The following is a 19,144-nucleotide window of genomic DNA, read 5'->3' on the forward strand; positions in this document are numbered from 1 at the left end:
GTGTGTGTGTGTGTGTGTGTGTGTGTGTGTGTGTGTGTGTGTGTGCCCATGTTGTCTGCATGTGTGAGTGCCTGCATGTGAGTATGCACATTTTTTTTGTGGGTGTGTGCCTGCATGTATGTATGTTTTTTTGTGTGTAAGTGTGTATGTGTGTGTCTTCATTTGTGTACATACATGTATGTGTGCTTGCATATGTGACATACACGTGTTTGTGGATGTTAGTGTGTATCTGCCATTGTGTGCCCATGTTAGCCGTGTGTGTGTGTGTGTGTGTGTGTGTGTGTGTGTGTGTGTGTACATGTGCTTATGATCCTGTACCATTTACAATGCTGGGATACAGTCAGTTGGATGAAAACAAGACAATACAGCATAGCAAAGACTATTGTCTCGACCCCATCAGTGGCACCTTACTTCACGCTCAGTTTCAGAGTTAGGTAAGCCTTTCCTCAGATAAACTAAATTGTCATCTTGTTCTCTCTTGTCTGAAAATGTACTGTTAATATGCTTCCCTAACAACTTACCAACATCACCTCCTTCTGTTTTTCTGGTTCAAGACTCAGCTGTGGCAAAATAATGGTCCCGAAACAAGGTGAGGCAACCGTAACTGCTGTCTTTATTTTCAGAAATTACATCAAGAACTTTTCTGTGGCAGATGTTTGTCCTAAAAGTTAAACCAGCTCACATAATGTCATGCAAAAACAATTCTGTCTCTAAGAATGACGAGATGTTGTTAAAACTATTTATAGACACTATTAACTACTTACCCCTCCCTAAGTACATGTACAGAACTGCACACTTTCATTTTGACACCCATAATCAGAATGCTCTCAGCTCCCTCAAACTAAACATTAACTTCACCAATGAAGTAGCCACTCATTCTGCATTACTTGCAACCGATGTTTTCTGACATTCTCTCTCTCTCTTTCTCTTTCTCTGTTATATATTGGTATATATGTGGGTCTTAATAACATAGTGTTGTAGCTAATAGCATGTGATAATACATCTGTGCAGTAAGTACATTACAAAGCTTAGTTATAAGGTGCCTTTTACAAAAAAAAAAATATTCTAACAAAACCCCCTCACAGATTGTCACTTAACATAAAATTTAATAATAGCATCTGGTATAAAAACACAATCTGCCTTTTCAGGGGTTTCTCTAATATTCATTAGGTTTGTCTCTTTATTCTTGCTGAGGTAGATGGTTGGAAACATTCCACTGCATCTTTGAAAGAGCAAGCATGAGCTATTTATAAATAAACTATTCAGACATCTCAAAGACAAAGTATCAGAAAGACTACAGGTCTTTCAGATTTTACCCGACTGTCTGTGTAAGGCTCAGCTTGTTAAAACACCTGACTTAAAGGAGAAATAATTAATATGCAGTCAGTACAGACCTCATAAAAATAAGTATAACAAACCCTAGAGAACACATAATCAAAAAACAAAATGCTGTCTTTGTTTTGAATCAGCTGAAAGATGTGCAGTTATTTTTTCAAGAAGTCATGGTCTGCTCTGACATAAGCTGGATCACTGCTATGAATGCTGAGAATGAATTAGGTTTAAATGACAGCTATATTCTTAAACCTGTGTTGAAAACTAGAGATTTGAGGTACTGATGTTACTTTAAACATTTGAATACGTCATGTGATGGAACTTTTAAATGGCCTGCATGTTTTAACTTACTTGAGAAGACATCTTGTGTATGAAAGTTAAAAAAAATATATATATATATATATATATATATATATATATATATATATATAGTTAATAAAGTTTCTTCTCGTTTTCTGTTTTTATTTAAACTTACAGATCCAAGGTTGGTTGTTGTGGGTGATGATATGTTTTTGTGTACTACAGATGGCAGCTTCTGTGTCATGACACAGTGATGTTTTGTTGGACCACATACAGGAAAGTAACCCTGGGACATATTGGGTACCATTTCATGCTTCTGCATCATTGCAAATTGGTGTGTTTAGGAAAGTTGTGTCTGCTTCATTGCAGCTAACAGCATTACTGTGGTTGACTGTGTTCATTAGGAAATAATTAATGTAGACTGCTGTCCTGCAAGGTGGAAATTTAACTGCTTGGTGCCTCTTTGCACATGCACATCCTACAATAATTGTTTGTTGGGCTGTAGGAATCATTTTAGTCTTCTTCATGCTTGCATGTGTCAAGAATGATTATTTCACTGCCATTTGTGTAGCTCCACACCCATATGTATTATATGATTGCTTGCTTGGCTATCCCTTTTGTCCTTTAGCACAGGAAGAGCATACAGAGAATGTTAACAGCTGCAGCAAGGGGCAGCAGAGAAGGTACTCTGGGGTAGTGACATATATATCCTTTCCTGGTTTATATCTTCTGTATCATCTCTTATCCTTCCTCGCTAATGTCAAGTCTACCAACTTTGTTTCCCTTTTGCAGGTCTCAATGGTCCACCTGAGGTTCAAACATGTCTGTTACAGCCAGCTGCTACCCTGACCAAAGCTTTGACTAAGATTGGTGAGTGAGATGGGAATGCCTTGTGTAAAATTTGAAAATACTGTCTTCTTCTTCTTCTTTGGCTTTTCCCGGTTAGGGGTCACCACAGCAGATCATCTGTCCGCTCATGACTGGCAGTGGAGTTTTACAGTGTCGAGTTGCCAGCCTGGTGCCCAACCTTCCACAGAAGGCACACACATGCACACACTCACACCTAGGGCCAATTTAGTGCGTCCAGTCCACCTACTGCATGCCTTTGGGATGTGGGAGGAAACCGGAGCTCCCGGAGGAAACCCATGCGACCACAAGGAGGACATGCAAACTCCGCACAGAAGGCACCCCAGCCGAGAATCAAACCGGAGAACCTCTTGCTGTGAGGTGACAACGCTAACCGCTGCACCACAGTGGCCACCCTAAAATTTGAAAATACTGTACTGTACCGTAATTAGCTGGAAACCCTGTATACAATAAGACTGATAAACGAAAGTCTTAATTACCCAAGCTTGTGCTGAATAGGTGTCAGTCTGTCCCTTATGGACCAAGTCTTGTGCATTCAGAATGAATTTTCCAAACACTATAGTTCATTTAATGCGGTTTTATTAAATGTTCACAATATCTGAATACTGCCTCCATTAACAATACTGATAAACAATTCAAGTTGCTGCACATTATTCTGATTGTCCTAAACAATGTAAACTGACATATTCACTAGATGACCTGTTTCCTGTACTCAGGCTTGAGTGTTTGTCATTTTCTCTGAAGTAACAGGTCAAGCAAACTTACTAACCTTAACTGCCCTGCTTATTATGAACACCACATATTATATTGCTTCAGTCCAGTAAATTATTTACTTTTTCTAACCTTGGTCTCAGCCTTTGTCTTGCATGTGCAAAGAACATTCTGTAAGGTTTTATCTTTCCCTTGAGAAAGGAACATAACAAGAACTGTCTGTAATCTTTCCTTGAAAAACTGTTATTTCAGCAAGGTTAACGTTCAATGGAAGATTCTTTGTTTCTACTTTTTTTTTAAATGTATGCATAAATAAAACACAATTTCCTAGCCAGCAAGGTCAACATTCAGTGAAATATTCTTTGTTTCTGCTTTTCTAAAATGTATGCATAAATAAAACACAATTTATTTTACCTTTAGCCTGTCTAATGTTTAATAACTATTTTAAAATGGAAATCCCTAATCTAACACCTTGTCTGGGATGGGTTGTGGATCAGGTTGAAAGCTGGCTACAGTTGACAATTTTGCCTGCACTTGAGCTAGAGAGAGAAGTGGTTATTGCAGGTGACTTTGCAATGACCCACTGGATCCAGCATCTCCTCCTGCAATGAGTAGCAGACTCACTGGACCTACTGGCTGATGTCATCAGGTTGCCAAAGATGCATGTGATCATTGCATCCAGCCTCCTGGACACAGGACCACAGCCTACTGCAGCATTAGCACTGAACTTAATTAACACACTGGTCTATAACTCCAGCCCATATTTGCCATCAGGAGTTTCTGTGCTTGGAACTACACAAATACAATTCACAGTAGAAATATGGCTCAACTACATCCTTCTGGAATACTTTTGCCATAGGCAGGAAAGTTGGCTGAAAACTGGAAGCTTTGGAGAAAGACATTTGTTTTGTACCTGATTACAAGTAGACTAGCTGAAACATCTGAAGAGATTCAGTGTGTTGCATTTCTGCTTGTTCCTAGGGAAAAATCAATAAAGGTATTGCTTTCCTTGATGAAAAGAAAGATGGATCAGCAACATTTACAGAAAAAATCAGTAATTCTTGCCGACCCAGAAAGAATTTGTCATTTATTATACATTTGTTTTTTATAAGCATAGGTTACTGAGCTGAAGACCTTTGAGTCCAAGACTGCAAGTTTGGCGAGCTTCACGATTCTCTAATGAGATAAAATAATCTGTGGTATAATTAATAATTTTATTTATTATTCATTTGCAGTTTGTTTGCCAGGATAGTCCAATTGGGCCACAAGGAGCATGTTTTCAATGGAGTCCTGGGGAGAAAAGCTCCAGGAAAAATACAAATACATAGTACACATTGCACATTTACATTACAGATTATCTCATAGGAATACAAAGTAAATATAATAAGAAAAGGTTAATAATGATAGACTGGAACAAGGGGTAGCGTACTGAGAGGAACAAACATGAATGTATCCAAAGCAGTGAATGTGAGCAAAGCTAATGAAATTATTAGTGCACACTTATGAATATAATTTGTATAAAATAGCAAATCAAATAAGACATACATGAGAAAGTCAGAAATTATTATAAAAATTATTTATATAAAATGGAAAGCAGAGAGCGCAAAATGGAGGCCAGAAATAATACTTTATTGATGTAATTTAGGCTTGCAGTAGGCATGGTTAAAACATCAAAACTTGTCTTGCTTTTAATCCATTCAGCAGGATCTGTACTAGAAAAGAACATTTCTTTAAAATGTGTAGAGGCAAAAACAAGCCAATTCAAAAACTGTGCATGTTGAACAGAAACATGAAAATGAATTGTTTGTGGGTACTATTGGAAAGAAAGTATTAATGTGAAGTTTTAAAATACCCTAGAAACAATGAAACAGGCATGCAAGGAGGACTATTGGAAAGAAATACAGAGAATTAATGGGCTGAATGTGAAATTTAAATTAGATGCAGGGGCAGAGTGCAACATTTTATCATAAGATACCTTTAAAGCTCTTGGTCTATTTGGTACTTGAAAGAGAGAGAGAGAGAGAGACAGAGAGTTGTGTTTGCTTTATTGAACTACTCTGGTCACCAGATGTCACTAGTAGGTGCCAGTATGAGAATAAAAAAGTACAGTCTTATTTTTCAAACAGTTGCACTTAGACGTAAGTTATAATATTTAGGATGTGTGACTTGTGAAGATGTTGAAATGGTAGGGAATTCACAATAATGAAGGCAAAGACTGAATGCAAACAAAATCAATCACACAGTAACAAATGTATTCATGCACTGTATAGAAACATAAGAAATATATACAGCATGCTACACTGTTTTATTTATAGTCTTAGGAAGTTTACTAGCAGAATATTGTATACAAATAAAACCTGATGTTGTTCTAGTGATTTATGGTCTAGTGATTTATGCTCCTAAAATACCTGTAGCATTCATGAGTGTGGTAATACAGAAACTTAAGAGAAAATTTAGGTGATATTTTGAAGAATTAAAACCAAAAGAATCTGTGAACATTGTAATTTATAGCACCAATAGGTGAAAATCAAGCTGCCACTGGAGGGGGATTCAGATCCCACCACTGCCAACCAGTGTACCACCCGGTTACGTAAGGGGAAGGAACTTTGGGCCCTAGATCTGTTACACTGTCCAACATAGGTCTGATGGTTACTAGAAGGATGGTCTCTTGAATCACACTACTGCTAGCCAACTTAAGGTAAAAAAAAAAATAGAAAAAGTGTACACAAATCTGATTCAATAACCAACAATAACAAATTCACCAGATGAATGCCCCCATGATCATAAAGGGAATATACTTTGCCTCCTGGGTATGGGGTTCCAACATCCACACTCAGACTAGGACTATACACTGATCACTATTAGAGTGTCTGAGTCTTTGGCCTAGCAACCCACAACCCTTTCTCACCACTCTCTGTGTGAACCACAGTGTTTTCCAGTGGTCCATATCCTTGACAACTGCTTTTCTGGCAGTGTTAGTTACAACACATACACACACACCTGCAATAGCCAGGGAAGGCTGGTAGAATTTTCCAGTTCCCCACAGCTTTTTTTCTTGATACCATAGTACTGCTATCACCCTAGATATGGTTAGGGACCCAAACACACTAGTTAAATACTACTCTTTTTTTAGTCAAATATAAAGTATAAAATTTAATATCTCACTAGTAATCTTTTCAAGCAATCTGCCTTCTGAGAGGACACAACTTTGTCAACCTCCAGTGATAAATAATACCAACTTCTCAGATAATAAATAATAATCCAAAAATCAATAATAAGTACCAGTCACAAGATCTTAGAAATTAATAAAGAAAATGTTACTTAATACAGAAGGCAAAATAGGGTTGATAAATATTAAACATGCAGAGGCCACAGGAATGCATAGAAAACATATAAATAGTCATTTATACAGACAGAACATTTTTATTTATTTATCCTCTATTGTTTAAAGAAGAAATTGAACTGATTTATTATTAAACACTCTAGCAGTCTGTTAGTGAACAAATGGTGTTATTACAGGTTAATAAACATACACTAGGCAGAATTCAAACAAGTCTTCATAGAAATAGTCAGCAACATTTCTCAAGAAAGTTATACTGACTGTGCTTTTAACTGTAAATATAAACATCTCAGCTCATCATTTGTTCCCACATTCCCACTGAAAAACAGAAGGTTACATCAGAGTAAGTCACTTCCTTTCCAAAGAAAACAAGTTCATCCACCTTTTACTCGGTAATGAATCTGCATGCTGACTGATTTTCAGTTCTGCATATCTGAAGCACATTGTATGGACATTTTTTCCTGACTCCAAATTCTTGTTTGACTTACAAGCAATTAGTTCCTTCCTGAGAAACTACAGAAAGTTACACTTACATTATAATTATGAGTTACATTCTTATTTTTCCATTTATCTCTCTTTTATTTTTTATTTATTTATTTATTTACAGATAAAAGGTCACACATTCTCAGGCTACAGAAAACACGCATTGCAGATTGCAGAGTTTAAAAATACCTTTACATTCTGAAGTAAGAAAGAAGAAAATTTGCCAGATTTTAAATATTTTTTTCCATATTGGCACTGCAGATAGTATGGTCACTGTTATGAAAAAAGACAAAGTTTGCATTTGTACTAATCTACAAGATCTGAATAGGGTGATTAAGAAAAAGTATTACTTACAGCTAAGGAAGTGGTCTCAAAACTGCCAATTTATGTTTTTCTTAGTCCTAGATGCAAAATGGTGTTCTTGCAAATAAAGTTAGAGGATCAAGGCTCTAAACTGTGTGCATTTAACATGCCACTTAGAAGGTATTGACTGATTAGACTCCTGCTGGTATTTCTTCAGCACCAGAGATGTTTCAAAGAGTGCTTAACTAGAAAATTGAGGGTTTGAGAGGTACTATAAACATAATCCATGATCTATTAGTGTGGTATCAGGCACAAGAAATGCATGACAAAAGACTGATACAGATGTTGAATAGATTAAGACAACATACATCCAAATTAAATATGAAAATCCATGTATGTTTTAAAATAAATAAGACATATTACAATACATTACAAGAGCATAAGAACAACAAGGCAAGCGATCAATGGGACTATAACATGCCTAGTCATATGCACCTTTAAGAAGACCATTTTCACTCACTTAATAGTGCTCATCTTCCAAACTGAGCAGGATTGTACATTATAACTTTGCTGTAAATTTGAGTCTACACATCCGATCATCAGGATTAGTCTTAAAGGTAGCCAAAGTAGTACTTTGTTTGACCTGTAGTGGTTATTCCATAGGCTTGGAATACATTGAGTTAGGAACCTATCTAACCTCTAGTGAGTCTTTTTTATTTATTGGTATAGATTTAGGTCCTTAGTGCAGATGTTTGTAGACCCACTGGTTTTGCAAAGAAATAAGCTACTGAGAATACGGGGAGTCAAGCTAATCTGTGGGGATAGTTGAAAGATTTAAGACCTTTGATTTTCTTGGTTAGAAATATTTGAGGCCTTTCCAATTGCTTGGTGGCAGAAAGAGAAAATAAGCTATATATCCTGTCGTTTAAGTTCTTTAACATTCTGCCTTTCCTGCACACCTGCCTCCCCCCTTACTCTTTTCCATCTGTCTCATGCCCTTTTTAATTCATCTGTAGATTTCTTCTCCCACACCCATTTTAGAAGTCAGTTCCACAGGTCACAACCCTTTCCATGAGAAGGTACTTTCAGTTATAATCTGAGAGAAGGATTGAAACTTAATACAGAAAAAATATATGCACTATCATGCAAATTCCAAGACCAAAAAACAAGCTGGCATTACTGAGTTTTCTAGGAATTATACAACATCTTGCAAATGTTTATACCTACTATGTCTGAAATAAGTTTACCTCTAAAAAGATGTAGCCAGGGCATGGTCCTATGAAGAGGCAAGTATTTTGAAATGATGAAGACTCTAATTACAGGTAATTCAAAATTAAGATACTGTATTCTGAATCAGCCAGCTGTGTTACATGTACATGTACATGCCAGTCAGAATGGTATAGAAGCTGTGAGCCTACAAAATAGAAGACCAGTAGTCTATGGTTCAACAGCATTTACAGATGATTGGAAGAAATATGCTCAGATAGCAAAATTTGCTAGCAAGAGTATGCAGATCTGAGAAATTCTATAAATATGTCTATGGTAAAAAAGTGTAGGTAGAAACAGGCTGTAAAGCCCTGCATAACATATGAATAAACATCTTTGCACTAAACACTTCTGAAATTGCAGGGGATGTTACTTAGCATACGGATGAACTGAAAGAGGACTAGAAGGAGCTAGGGAACTATACACAGCAGATATAGTGAGTAAAGCATATTTACTAGAGAAATATGAATAACTTCTAGAAGAACTAGAGACTGAGTAATATCACAGTTACCAACGACAGAAGAAAAAATAAAATACCTTCAGAGGTGCACCAACAGTGACTCAAAGATGTGACTCCTGAAAAGTATTATTTTAGAAGGTTAGCCTAAGTAACAACCATCAGTAAGGAAAAATGTCAGACTGATTTTTCTTTCAAGGAAGAAGCTCATTCCAGTGCTCATTGTCCAAAGCTAACAAATCAACAGTTCTTAATCAAATAAGTGTTTGAGAGGATATAGGACTCACATCCCAGACTAATAAACTGCAAAGAAATAGCAGGAGTTATTACATTTTGACCTGAATTATCTATTCATATAGAAAAAGAAGTAGAGAGCTGTGCCATTTACAATAATATGCCATAACAAAAATCCAAGTGAAAAGATGCTAGCGTACCCAGTGATCATCTGTGGAGCAGAGTGTGTACTGATTTGGGTTCATAGAAGACCTGTATCTGATATATGTGAATTATTATTCCAAGGTCACTGAAATAATCAAACTGACAAATACAAAAAAGTGCAAGCATGATTAATACATTGTCTTTATTTTTAAGACAAGGAATACTTGATATTGTCATATCTGACAATGGCCTGCAGTGCATAAGTCAAGAATTTAGATTTGTACATGAACTGAATTTCATACGTGTGACATCCAGTCCACACTAACCAGAACTATTCAGACAGAAAAGAATCTAAGAATAGCTGTAGCAAAAACTTTGAAGATCATTGTCTCACCATTCTGGAATATACAAATATTCCTTTACAAGGACTCAATTTACCATCAGCTCAAGTGTTAATTTGCAGCAGGTTGATAAGCAGATAAACCAATTAAACTTTATTACTGATGCCAAAAGATTAACATGAAGTAAAAGAAATACTGCAAAAAAATCAACAGAGACAAAGTACTACTATAGGAGAAACTGCAGAAAACTATCAGCCTTATCCTGACTGTGGTGCAGAAGAATGAAGCCCTGATTGTGACCCAGCCAGAGTTGATTACCTTCCCTGGCACTAGAGGAGCCAGGCAGAGAGGGAGCAGAGTGAATGGGCATGGCCTGCTTGCCCCTCATGGGGAGAGGAATGAGGGGCAGGTGCTCAGTGAGCACACCATTGGACATGACGTCCCTGATGGAGACTGGAGGAACCACCACCCAGTGCTTGAGGACAGGAGGATGTGACTGTGGAACAGAAAGATAATCAGCGCAGACAGCCCATTGCATGCCCACTTCTCTCATAAAACCAAGTGTGGGTAGGGAATATAGGCCCAAGAATCAGAAAAATCTTTAAACTGCCCCTGTTGGCTACCCAATGATAGCTCCTCGGTGCTGACACTCACCAAACTGATGTGGAATAAATGGACTTATAGGTTGGAAGGGCGCTGGCAACTATTGCGGCATACAAAAAGTTGCAAAAATAATCTATCTAACTTCTTTCTACAGTCTACACCTTATGTGGCATTCTGAGACTCTGTACATGGAAGTCACCCAAAGACTGCCCCAAGTCAGACTACACAGACTCTCCACCCTGCCCTCTGCTGCTGCTACAACTGCAATAAAAGACCCTGCCAAGATGTCCACCTGCTGCTCCATCTGTTTGTGGAATGTCATGTTATGCAGCATGACATACACAAAAAAAAATCATGATGCAGATGTCTGAAGCATACTGCAGTGCTCCTCCTGACATGTCTAGATAATGGAAGTTTCCCCTCAGTAAGGCAAACACATACTCCACTATATTTCATATTTCTGCATTATAAGTCACATCTTACTTGTTCTGGGGATTGTGGATAGGGTCATCAGTCATGGATCTGTGACATATCTGGCATTAACTGAAACACACAGCAGGCAACATATTGTATGAGGCCTGCTCCCTGCTTGCATGGTACCTGAAGCATGTGTGTACACCTGCTTACCAGATGATAGTTTGGGAAATCTTCTTGCAGTGACCTTTGGCATAGGTTAGACAAATGTCAAATGTGTGAATTATGGAAACTGCCTGGGTGCCAGACAGACCCTATATATAATTCCGTGGGCATTACAGATGACTTGACAGTTCAGGGATTGGAGACCCTACCTATTGATGTATCTCAGTCCCTTAGAACCATGTAGGGCGTTGTAGGTAATGTGTGTGCAATCTACGGCTCCCAGAACTTCAAGAAAAACAGCCATTTCATAAGTTGGTGATTTCCTTTGTTGTCCTTGAAAAACAGATATACTCCTTCAAATACTGTAGCACAATTTTGAGGAACTAGTTTAAGATTTGTAAGGTTGATGTCTGTGCTATCCCTAATATGTCCTAAGTAGATCACTGAAAAGCCCCTGTGGCTAAAATAGTTAAATCTTACACAAATATCAATATCCACAGGAAATGGCATACCACCACATCTCCTTCATTTCCATTTGTGGGCAACACAGTCCCTTAACGTCTCCCTGTCCCCATGGAACCATTTGACAATCTGTTGGTTTGTGAGCTGGCGATATGTCATATGCTTTCTGTACCTCCTCCATTAGCATGAATGGCCAAAATATACAATATTGCAGGCACTGGCACTGATGGTGGCTGATAACACATACCATTGAGATACTACTGCTGTTAATCCAAGCCTCACTGCCTTTACATATTGCATTATCCTTGGTGTAAAAAAACATGCAATTGTCACAGTGCAGTGCTCCTGTTTTTAGACTTGGAATCAGTCGACCATTTTGGGTGTCATCCTTTACATACTACAGTCATAGGTTCAGAGGTTCATAGGATGCTACTAGGCTACTGACCCGAGGGTCTTTACAAGCCTAGCTGTTAAATCCCAATATAATACTGTATGAGAGATTCTGTATATGCCAACGTTTTTTCTAGCAAGGACTACCAATGTCCAGGAGAGAAGCCGGGGCAATCCCCAGCAGAAATTTATGGTTTTCCATCCAGTTGTCCAGGTTGCACTTAAACAGGATCATGGAGGTGCTCTGTTTGATATGGATTGGAACCCTATTCCAGAGGAGTGGCAACCTCTGAGAGATGTATCTGTTTCCTCAGCATGTCCTGTTTATGTCGCAGGCTAGATTGAGGTCCCTGGAGTGGGTGACTCTAGTCCCATCTGATTTACGGATGTGCAGCATTTCCATTAGATTTAGGTCAGAGATAGCCCTGTAAACCAAACATAAGTCACCTGTAAGTAGTCTATATGCAACTGAGTACAGTGACAGTGAATTCAGTCTGTCCGTATAAGACTTGTGCTGAAGACCCTGAATTTTCTTAAAAATCTCTGAGGTCTCTCAAGTTACTGTTGGTGTCTGGTACAGTACATACCAATGTGGGCATTATATTCAATAATAGGCCTGATGAGGGATGAGCACAGAGGAGTTATAACCTCTTTTGCTCTTGAGGAGATGCCTTTGCTAATCAGGTGAGTGATGTATAATGCCTTCCACAACACAGTAGACACATGGTGGTCAAAGCTGAGGTCACAGCCAACTTGTGTTCCCAGGTCTCTCACTACTAAATTGGTACTGATGATATTATTGTTTATTTTATAATCAGCAGGGACACTGTTTTTATTGAAAGGAATGTGTGATGCATTTTTTAGCATTTAGTTTAAGACTATGGTTTTGGCACCAATCATTGGTCTGTGTAAGCCCTTTTGAAGTATGCTGACATCACTACAGGATTCAATGATAGCACCTAATTTGCAGTCATCCACAAACTTGGTTAGCCACAGCCCCTCCATTTTGGCCTGGACTTCTGAGAACTATATGCTAAATAAGAGGGGGTCCAGGACTTACCCTTGTAGGTCCCCACTGGTGACAGGTATGCTGGTAAAGGTAAAGTCTCACACTTTGACTGAGTGTTTTAGTTATTTATTTATTTAACATTTGTTCACCAGGAAAGTCTGACTTGGAACAAAGCCAATTTTCAGTGGAGGCCCAAGGAGATATGCTCCAGAAGCATGTCTTTGAAATGTGGGAGGAAACCATAGCACCCAGAGGAAACCCACACAAATACAGGGAGGGCATGCAGACTCTACACAGAAGGCACTCCAGCCAAGAATTGAAATAGAGAACCTCTTGCTGTGAGATAACAACGCTACCGCTGCACCACTATGCCATCCATGCTGTCAATCTGTGAGCCAGTTTGCAACCCACCTGACAACATAAGGGTTGATATTCAGCTAGGTTAGTTTGTCAATGATGCCTGAATGTGGGATAGTGTCAAAGGCCTTGGCCAAGTCAAGATAGGCTGTGTGCATGGCTTTGCCCTCATCTATGGCTCTGGTCATGTTCTTGAAGAAGTCCACCAGGTTTAGCAGGCATGACTTGTCCTTGACAAAACCAAACTGGGACAGATGGTTTAGAGGTCACCTATATCCTTATTTATGAGGTGCATGATGATTTATTCCATTGCCTTACAGATGAGGCTGTTTAAACTTATGGGTCTATAGTTACCTGAGTCTGTTGCCGAGCCACCCTTGTGGAGGGAGATATCAGTCGCTGTTTTCCATTCAGTGGGGACAAAGCCTGTACTCAGGCTGTGGTTGAATAGCGTGCCTAATGGAGTAGCTAGCTCTTGTTTTAGAACATTGAGAATGCAGCCCAGAATGCCATATGATCCCATGGAGTCTGTGTTCTTAATCTTGAGGAGAGTATTGATGACTTGCTCTTTGGAGATGCAGGGAGGAGGAGATGATGAAGACATAGTTTGTGGTATGCTTGGGGGGGGTGCTAAATTTTTCACCAAACCTGTCTGCTAGCAGGCTTGCAATTTCTGCAGGGTCAGTGTGTGTGTGATGCCATCCACAATCAGTTCAACGCACATCTGAGTCCTACCTTTTAGGTTGCTGATGTAGCTGAAGGAAGCCTTATGGTTATCCTCGGCTATGGTTGCTAAATTTTTCTCATAGTTGCTCTTTGCAGATTTTACAAGTTGTCTTATTTGCTTGTTTAGGCTGAGGAGGGTGCTCTTCCAGTTCTGGGAATCTCACTTTTGTATTTTTAGACAGCAGCTTCTTTCACTTATTGTATAATTTATTAATGCTAGATGTTCACCAGGATGATTTGTTTTTTCTTGAGGATCTTGCTTTAATTCTATCTGGCAGTGTCTATACATTTGTGCAGATATTTATACAGGGCATCTTTGTGTATCTTAGTATAGCCGTCAATGCCATCTGTGGAAACTGGAGCTTGGAAGTCGATTATACCTTCCCTTAGGAAGGTATAGTTAGCTTTGGTGAATTTTTCTTTTAGCCTGAATTCTCCTTTGGGGAGTTCTGGTGTTATTGCTACTTCAAAAATGATTTATGGTCAGATTTAACCAGTGCAGGCCCTAAACTTGAGGCATTGCATTGGTCACTCATATTGATGAGGACCAGGCCAGAATATTGGAGCCCCTTGTGGAGTGGTGCACTATTTGTTCCAGGGCATTTGAGTTAACAAAGTCCAAGAAATTTTCTGTGAGTTTGGGCTCATATAGGTTTCCCTATTAATGGAAGGATAGCTGAAGTTACCCATGACTAGGGTGTTAGGCTGTACCTTAATTGTCCAAAGTAGGTCTACAAGCTGTGTGGGCATCGTGATTCATGGAAGGGGACCTGTAATGGATGATGACCTGAAGGGGGGTCTTACCCACTGTAATTTGGACTTGGAGTAGCTCCATAGAGTTTTCTTGGACAACCAGTTTACAGGTGTAATTATCTTTAATGAAGATAGAGACTCCACCTCCTTTGGTTCTCACACCTTCAATGTGCAGTCTGAAAGTGTGGAAGGCATTGTAGCTTTGCAGGGCTGGGGTACTTTCTGCAGCCTTGAGACAGACTTCTATGACTGCACAGATGTCAACATCTTACAGGGAGAGGAGTGCTTCCAGAGAGTGCAATTTCTGATTTAAACGCCTAGTGTTTACCAACATGACCCTTATTTTCTTTGTGTTTGATATTTTCATGTCAGTAATTTTGTTGTTGTGACCTAGCCAAAAAAAGGCATTATGGGAGAGGCAAGTGCCTTGGCCAGCAACCAAAAGCCTAGAGGTGCCAGGTGAAGATCATCTCTGGTAAAGCACCATGGTCTATCCACCATTTTGTCCCAAGCTGACAGGAACAGGATCCCTTAGAATGACACCAGAAACTAAGCCAATTATTGAAGTCAATCATTTTCTGTTTATACTATGGTATCATCCCAGGTGAGGGTAAAATGCTGCTCAAAGCTAGGGACATACCTGCCTGGGACACATATTCAAAGAGCTCAATCATGTCTCTCTTCATATATTCCAAAGAGGCACATCTCAAGTCATTCACACCAACATGAACTATGACGGAATCATAACGGTATTTGTTGTTGAGACACTTGACTGCATGTGTGATCTGCCGAATCCTTGCACCAGACAGACAACTGACCGTAACCGTCTCCTTGTTCAACCTGGTGAGTGGGGTGCCTGTATGTCTCACTATAGAGTCACCTATAACTAAAACATTTTGAATAGCTGTACACTGCCTTAAGTGCTTAATTGGTGAGACATAGGTGCTAGTGTTTTTATGCGTATTGGGTGCTTTGGGTGTTGTGTTAGGTGTAGTATGTTTGTGTTTTGGAGGTCTCTAGTGTTTAGGTAGGTTTCTGGAGAGTACCACTACATATGAAGGTTTATGTGTTGGGTGCATATTAGAAATAGGAGTCATGGTATGTGAGCTGACAACCTGTTTAATGTTGCTGTTCTGGGTGCAAGAAAGCAGTGATTCCATATTCTTAGTGTAGGAGCATCTCTCGCAAATTGTACTTGAGTGATTTAAGAGTAAGGGGTTGTCAGTATACATGAGGAAGTTGCTACATTGAGTTGAATTATAATGCCACATTACATACGGACACCCAAAAGTATACGAGTTTCAGGATGAACAAGTAAACAGACACAGACATATATGTGAACATCAAAAAGCTTTTCCTTGAAACTGACTCAGATTGCAGAGTCACGTGTCACACCATCCCCCACTGCAATATTCCCCTTAAACAGATACCTTAATAACTTAATGCTTCATATATCTTTTAAGGAAAATATTGCAACAGAGAGTGATGTGTTATGTAACGTTGCAGTTTGAGTCAGTTTATTGGTCATTCTGCAACACCATCCTCATCTGTAGTCATAAACTTTGGATAGTGACTGAATGGATACCATCATGGGCACATACTGCAGAAACAGATAGCTGGGCTTACTCTCCATAACGCTTTGAAGATTGTGGCAAAACAAGAGAATCATAGAGCACAGCCACTGCTCCGCTGGATTGTGATGAGTCAGCTGTAAGGATGGCCCCATATGGCAGATGGGAAGGGGACAAGTAACTGGAAGGAGGCCCTGGGATAGACTTGGGAGATATAAAAGGTATTACAGCTCTCACCTTCGCTGGAAATGCCTAGGAATCACACAGGATGAGCTGAAGGCTGTCGCTGGTCATAGGGAAGTACCACTGCAACATTCACTGGGACAAGTTTAGAAAGAAAAATAAAAACAATTATTTTTAGAAACAAATAATGCTATTCATATGGATTTCTAAAGTTTTTAGAGGCTATATACTGCTTTGTTTGGACCTCACTTTCTTTTCTGGCAAGCACATATAATATTTGTGAATATAGAAACAAAGAGAGGGTGTTTGTTGATGTAGGACTTATACTACTGCAGTCATCAAACATTAATGTTCTTTCAAAACCTGTTCTGAGGTGCCTGCAATGGTTTACTTTATGGAATACTTCCCTAAGCAGTTGTGTTAGGCTTGTTGTCTAATGAACCTTGTAGTGAAATAAATCAAATCCCTGCAAAATGGCTTATTACCATCTTCAAGCTTAAACATGATTTCAAATTACTGTGTACTGATACTTTCTGGAAAAAAACATCTTCTGGTCTCTGTGGTGCCCTGCTGTTCTACTTCCCAATTCATTTTTCATCTGCTGTTTATATACTTTACTTGTGGAAGAAGCTATATTTTTAATGTTTCCTAAAACATGAAAATCGTGTTCTAGTATGTTGTACTTCTATACACATTCCTCATTCATTGCAGTGTGCCTTAAAATGTATGACAGTTTAGTTCATTTAGTTAAGGCTCTATGCTACTAGTGATTTTATTTTTATTAATTTGGTAACCAAGTAGGTGGGCTTGTCCATGGACCCATTTCAGCTTAGTAAACATACTATTACCTTACTGACTGGGACTGTGCTTATATCATATAATTCCCTTCTCTGCTGTGCCATTTGTTTTCCTTTTCTTTCTCTGCTGTGAGAATTCCAAGACCATCTAAAAGCCTTGGAAGAACGCAAAACAACTAAAACTGTAACTTTAAAAAATGCACCTCCACCATGTTAGACAAGATAACTAACCAAACTATGAAGGGCTGAATGTAGAAAATTTAATATTTTTATTAGGTGCAATTCATACCTTACTAAGAAAAGGTTTAAAATAGCTTGTTAACGGTTAAAGCACGCAATCAAGCAATCTAAGGTCAGCCATGAGAATAATTTATTTGGGTCTCGGGACAGTAAGAAAAAATTTTCCAATATGTCAGAAATGTTAAATGCTCCACCTCCTCTGCTAGTCTAATCATATCTGAAGGCAGGGTGTAATTTCTGGGAAGAAATTATTTGTTGCTTTCAGTACATACTTTTCAGATTCTAGTGAAACAATACGTGCTAATTGAGTGCAACACACTTTAACACAGATCATCCCCCTTGCCATGCATTACCGAATAAATGGTTAGTGCAGCACTGAAGAAGGTTAAAAGGAGGGTCTATATTATATCACTGAATGCTTAAAATAGTGAACGCTGTATAAGCAACCCTAATGTGTCGAAACACCAAAATGCTGAACACACATCAGCGATTTTTTTTCCCAGAGAAAAAAAATCGCTGATCCATTAAAAAAAAAATCACAAACACAAAATAAAGTGGGGGGCTTTGCCGCCACACCCCCATTGCGGGGGGCTGTGCCCCCACACCCCCCTACTTAAATATACCAACTCTGATATCACACCACAGTGGAGGAAATGGTAAAGTCCCAAAAACAGCCCAGTGATTTTTTCCCCTGGGAAAAAAAATCTTTGTTCCATGCTTTCGGGATTTCACCATTTCAATTAAACAGGATTCACTGATTTAATAGGAACCCTAAAAGGAGTGGTAGTCTGGATCCTTACTCTATTCCAGGTTGTTTCTTGGTCTATTCCATTTCCACTTAATAATCTATTTAAATCTGCTGTGTACCCAGCACTTGGAAGTTGGCAAACGTGATTTTTTAATAAAAAACAAACCACCCGTCTGACTGAACAATGAAAGAAACCACCAGAAATAGCAAAAAAAAAAAACACAGTTTAATATCACTTTCATCTCAAAAGACGTCTTCAGAATGAAATAAAATGCACACAGCAGCATCCCCTTATATGTTGTGTCTTTCGGCTTTTCCCGGTTAGGGGTCGCCACAGCGGAACTCCGGTCCGCTAATGATTGGCAGTTGATTTTTACGTGCTGAGTTGCCAGCCCTAACGAACAACCTTCAACGAAGGTATGCCCATTCACGCATGTCTCCATGCAGAAGACGCTCTAGCTGAGAGTCGAACCGATCAGCGTCTTACTGTGAGGCGACAACGCTACCACAGCACCACCACCGCGGATTAAGCATCCCCTTATATATCAAATCAAAATAATTACCTAATAAAACAATCAATTACTTAAAGTGCACTAGCAAAAGTATTGTATTCCTTTTGGTGGTTTGGTTTTTATTGGCCTTTGCTGCTGCTTCATCATTGGGACTGTTGTTTTTCCTTTTTAAATATGATTTTTGTTCATAAGGGCTCAGCCATGGATCTATTTAATAATTACAGACTTATCAGTATCAATTGCATATTTAGAAAGTTTTGAAAGGTGTCTCCCAGCTTTTTAAAATATGGATATGAAATTACGGAGCTACACTGATTCATCTCAGCATGGGTTTACAAAGAAGAGATCCTCACTAACTAATTTAATAAATTTTTGTGAACCAGTAAGTAAAGCTATTAATTTGTGGATGTAATATATCTATACTTATCTAAAGGGC

The sequence above is a fragment of the Protopterus annectens genome, chromosome 8.part0 (assembly GCF_019279795.1).
Source record: "Protopterus annectens isolate FY-2018-M chromosome 8.part0, PAN1.0, whole genome shotgun sequence".
In the NCBI taxonomy this organism is placed as follows: domain Eukaryota; kingdom Metazoa; phylum Chordata; order Ceratodontiformes; family Protopteridae; genus Protopterus; species Protopterus annectens.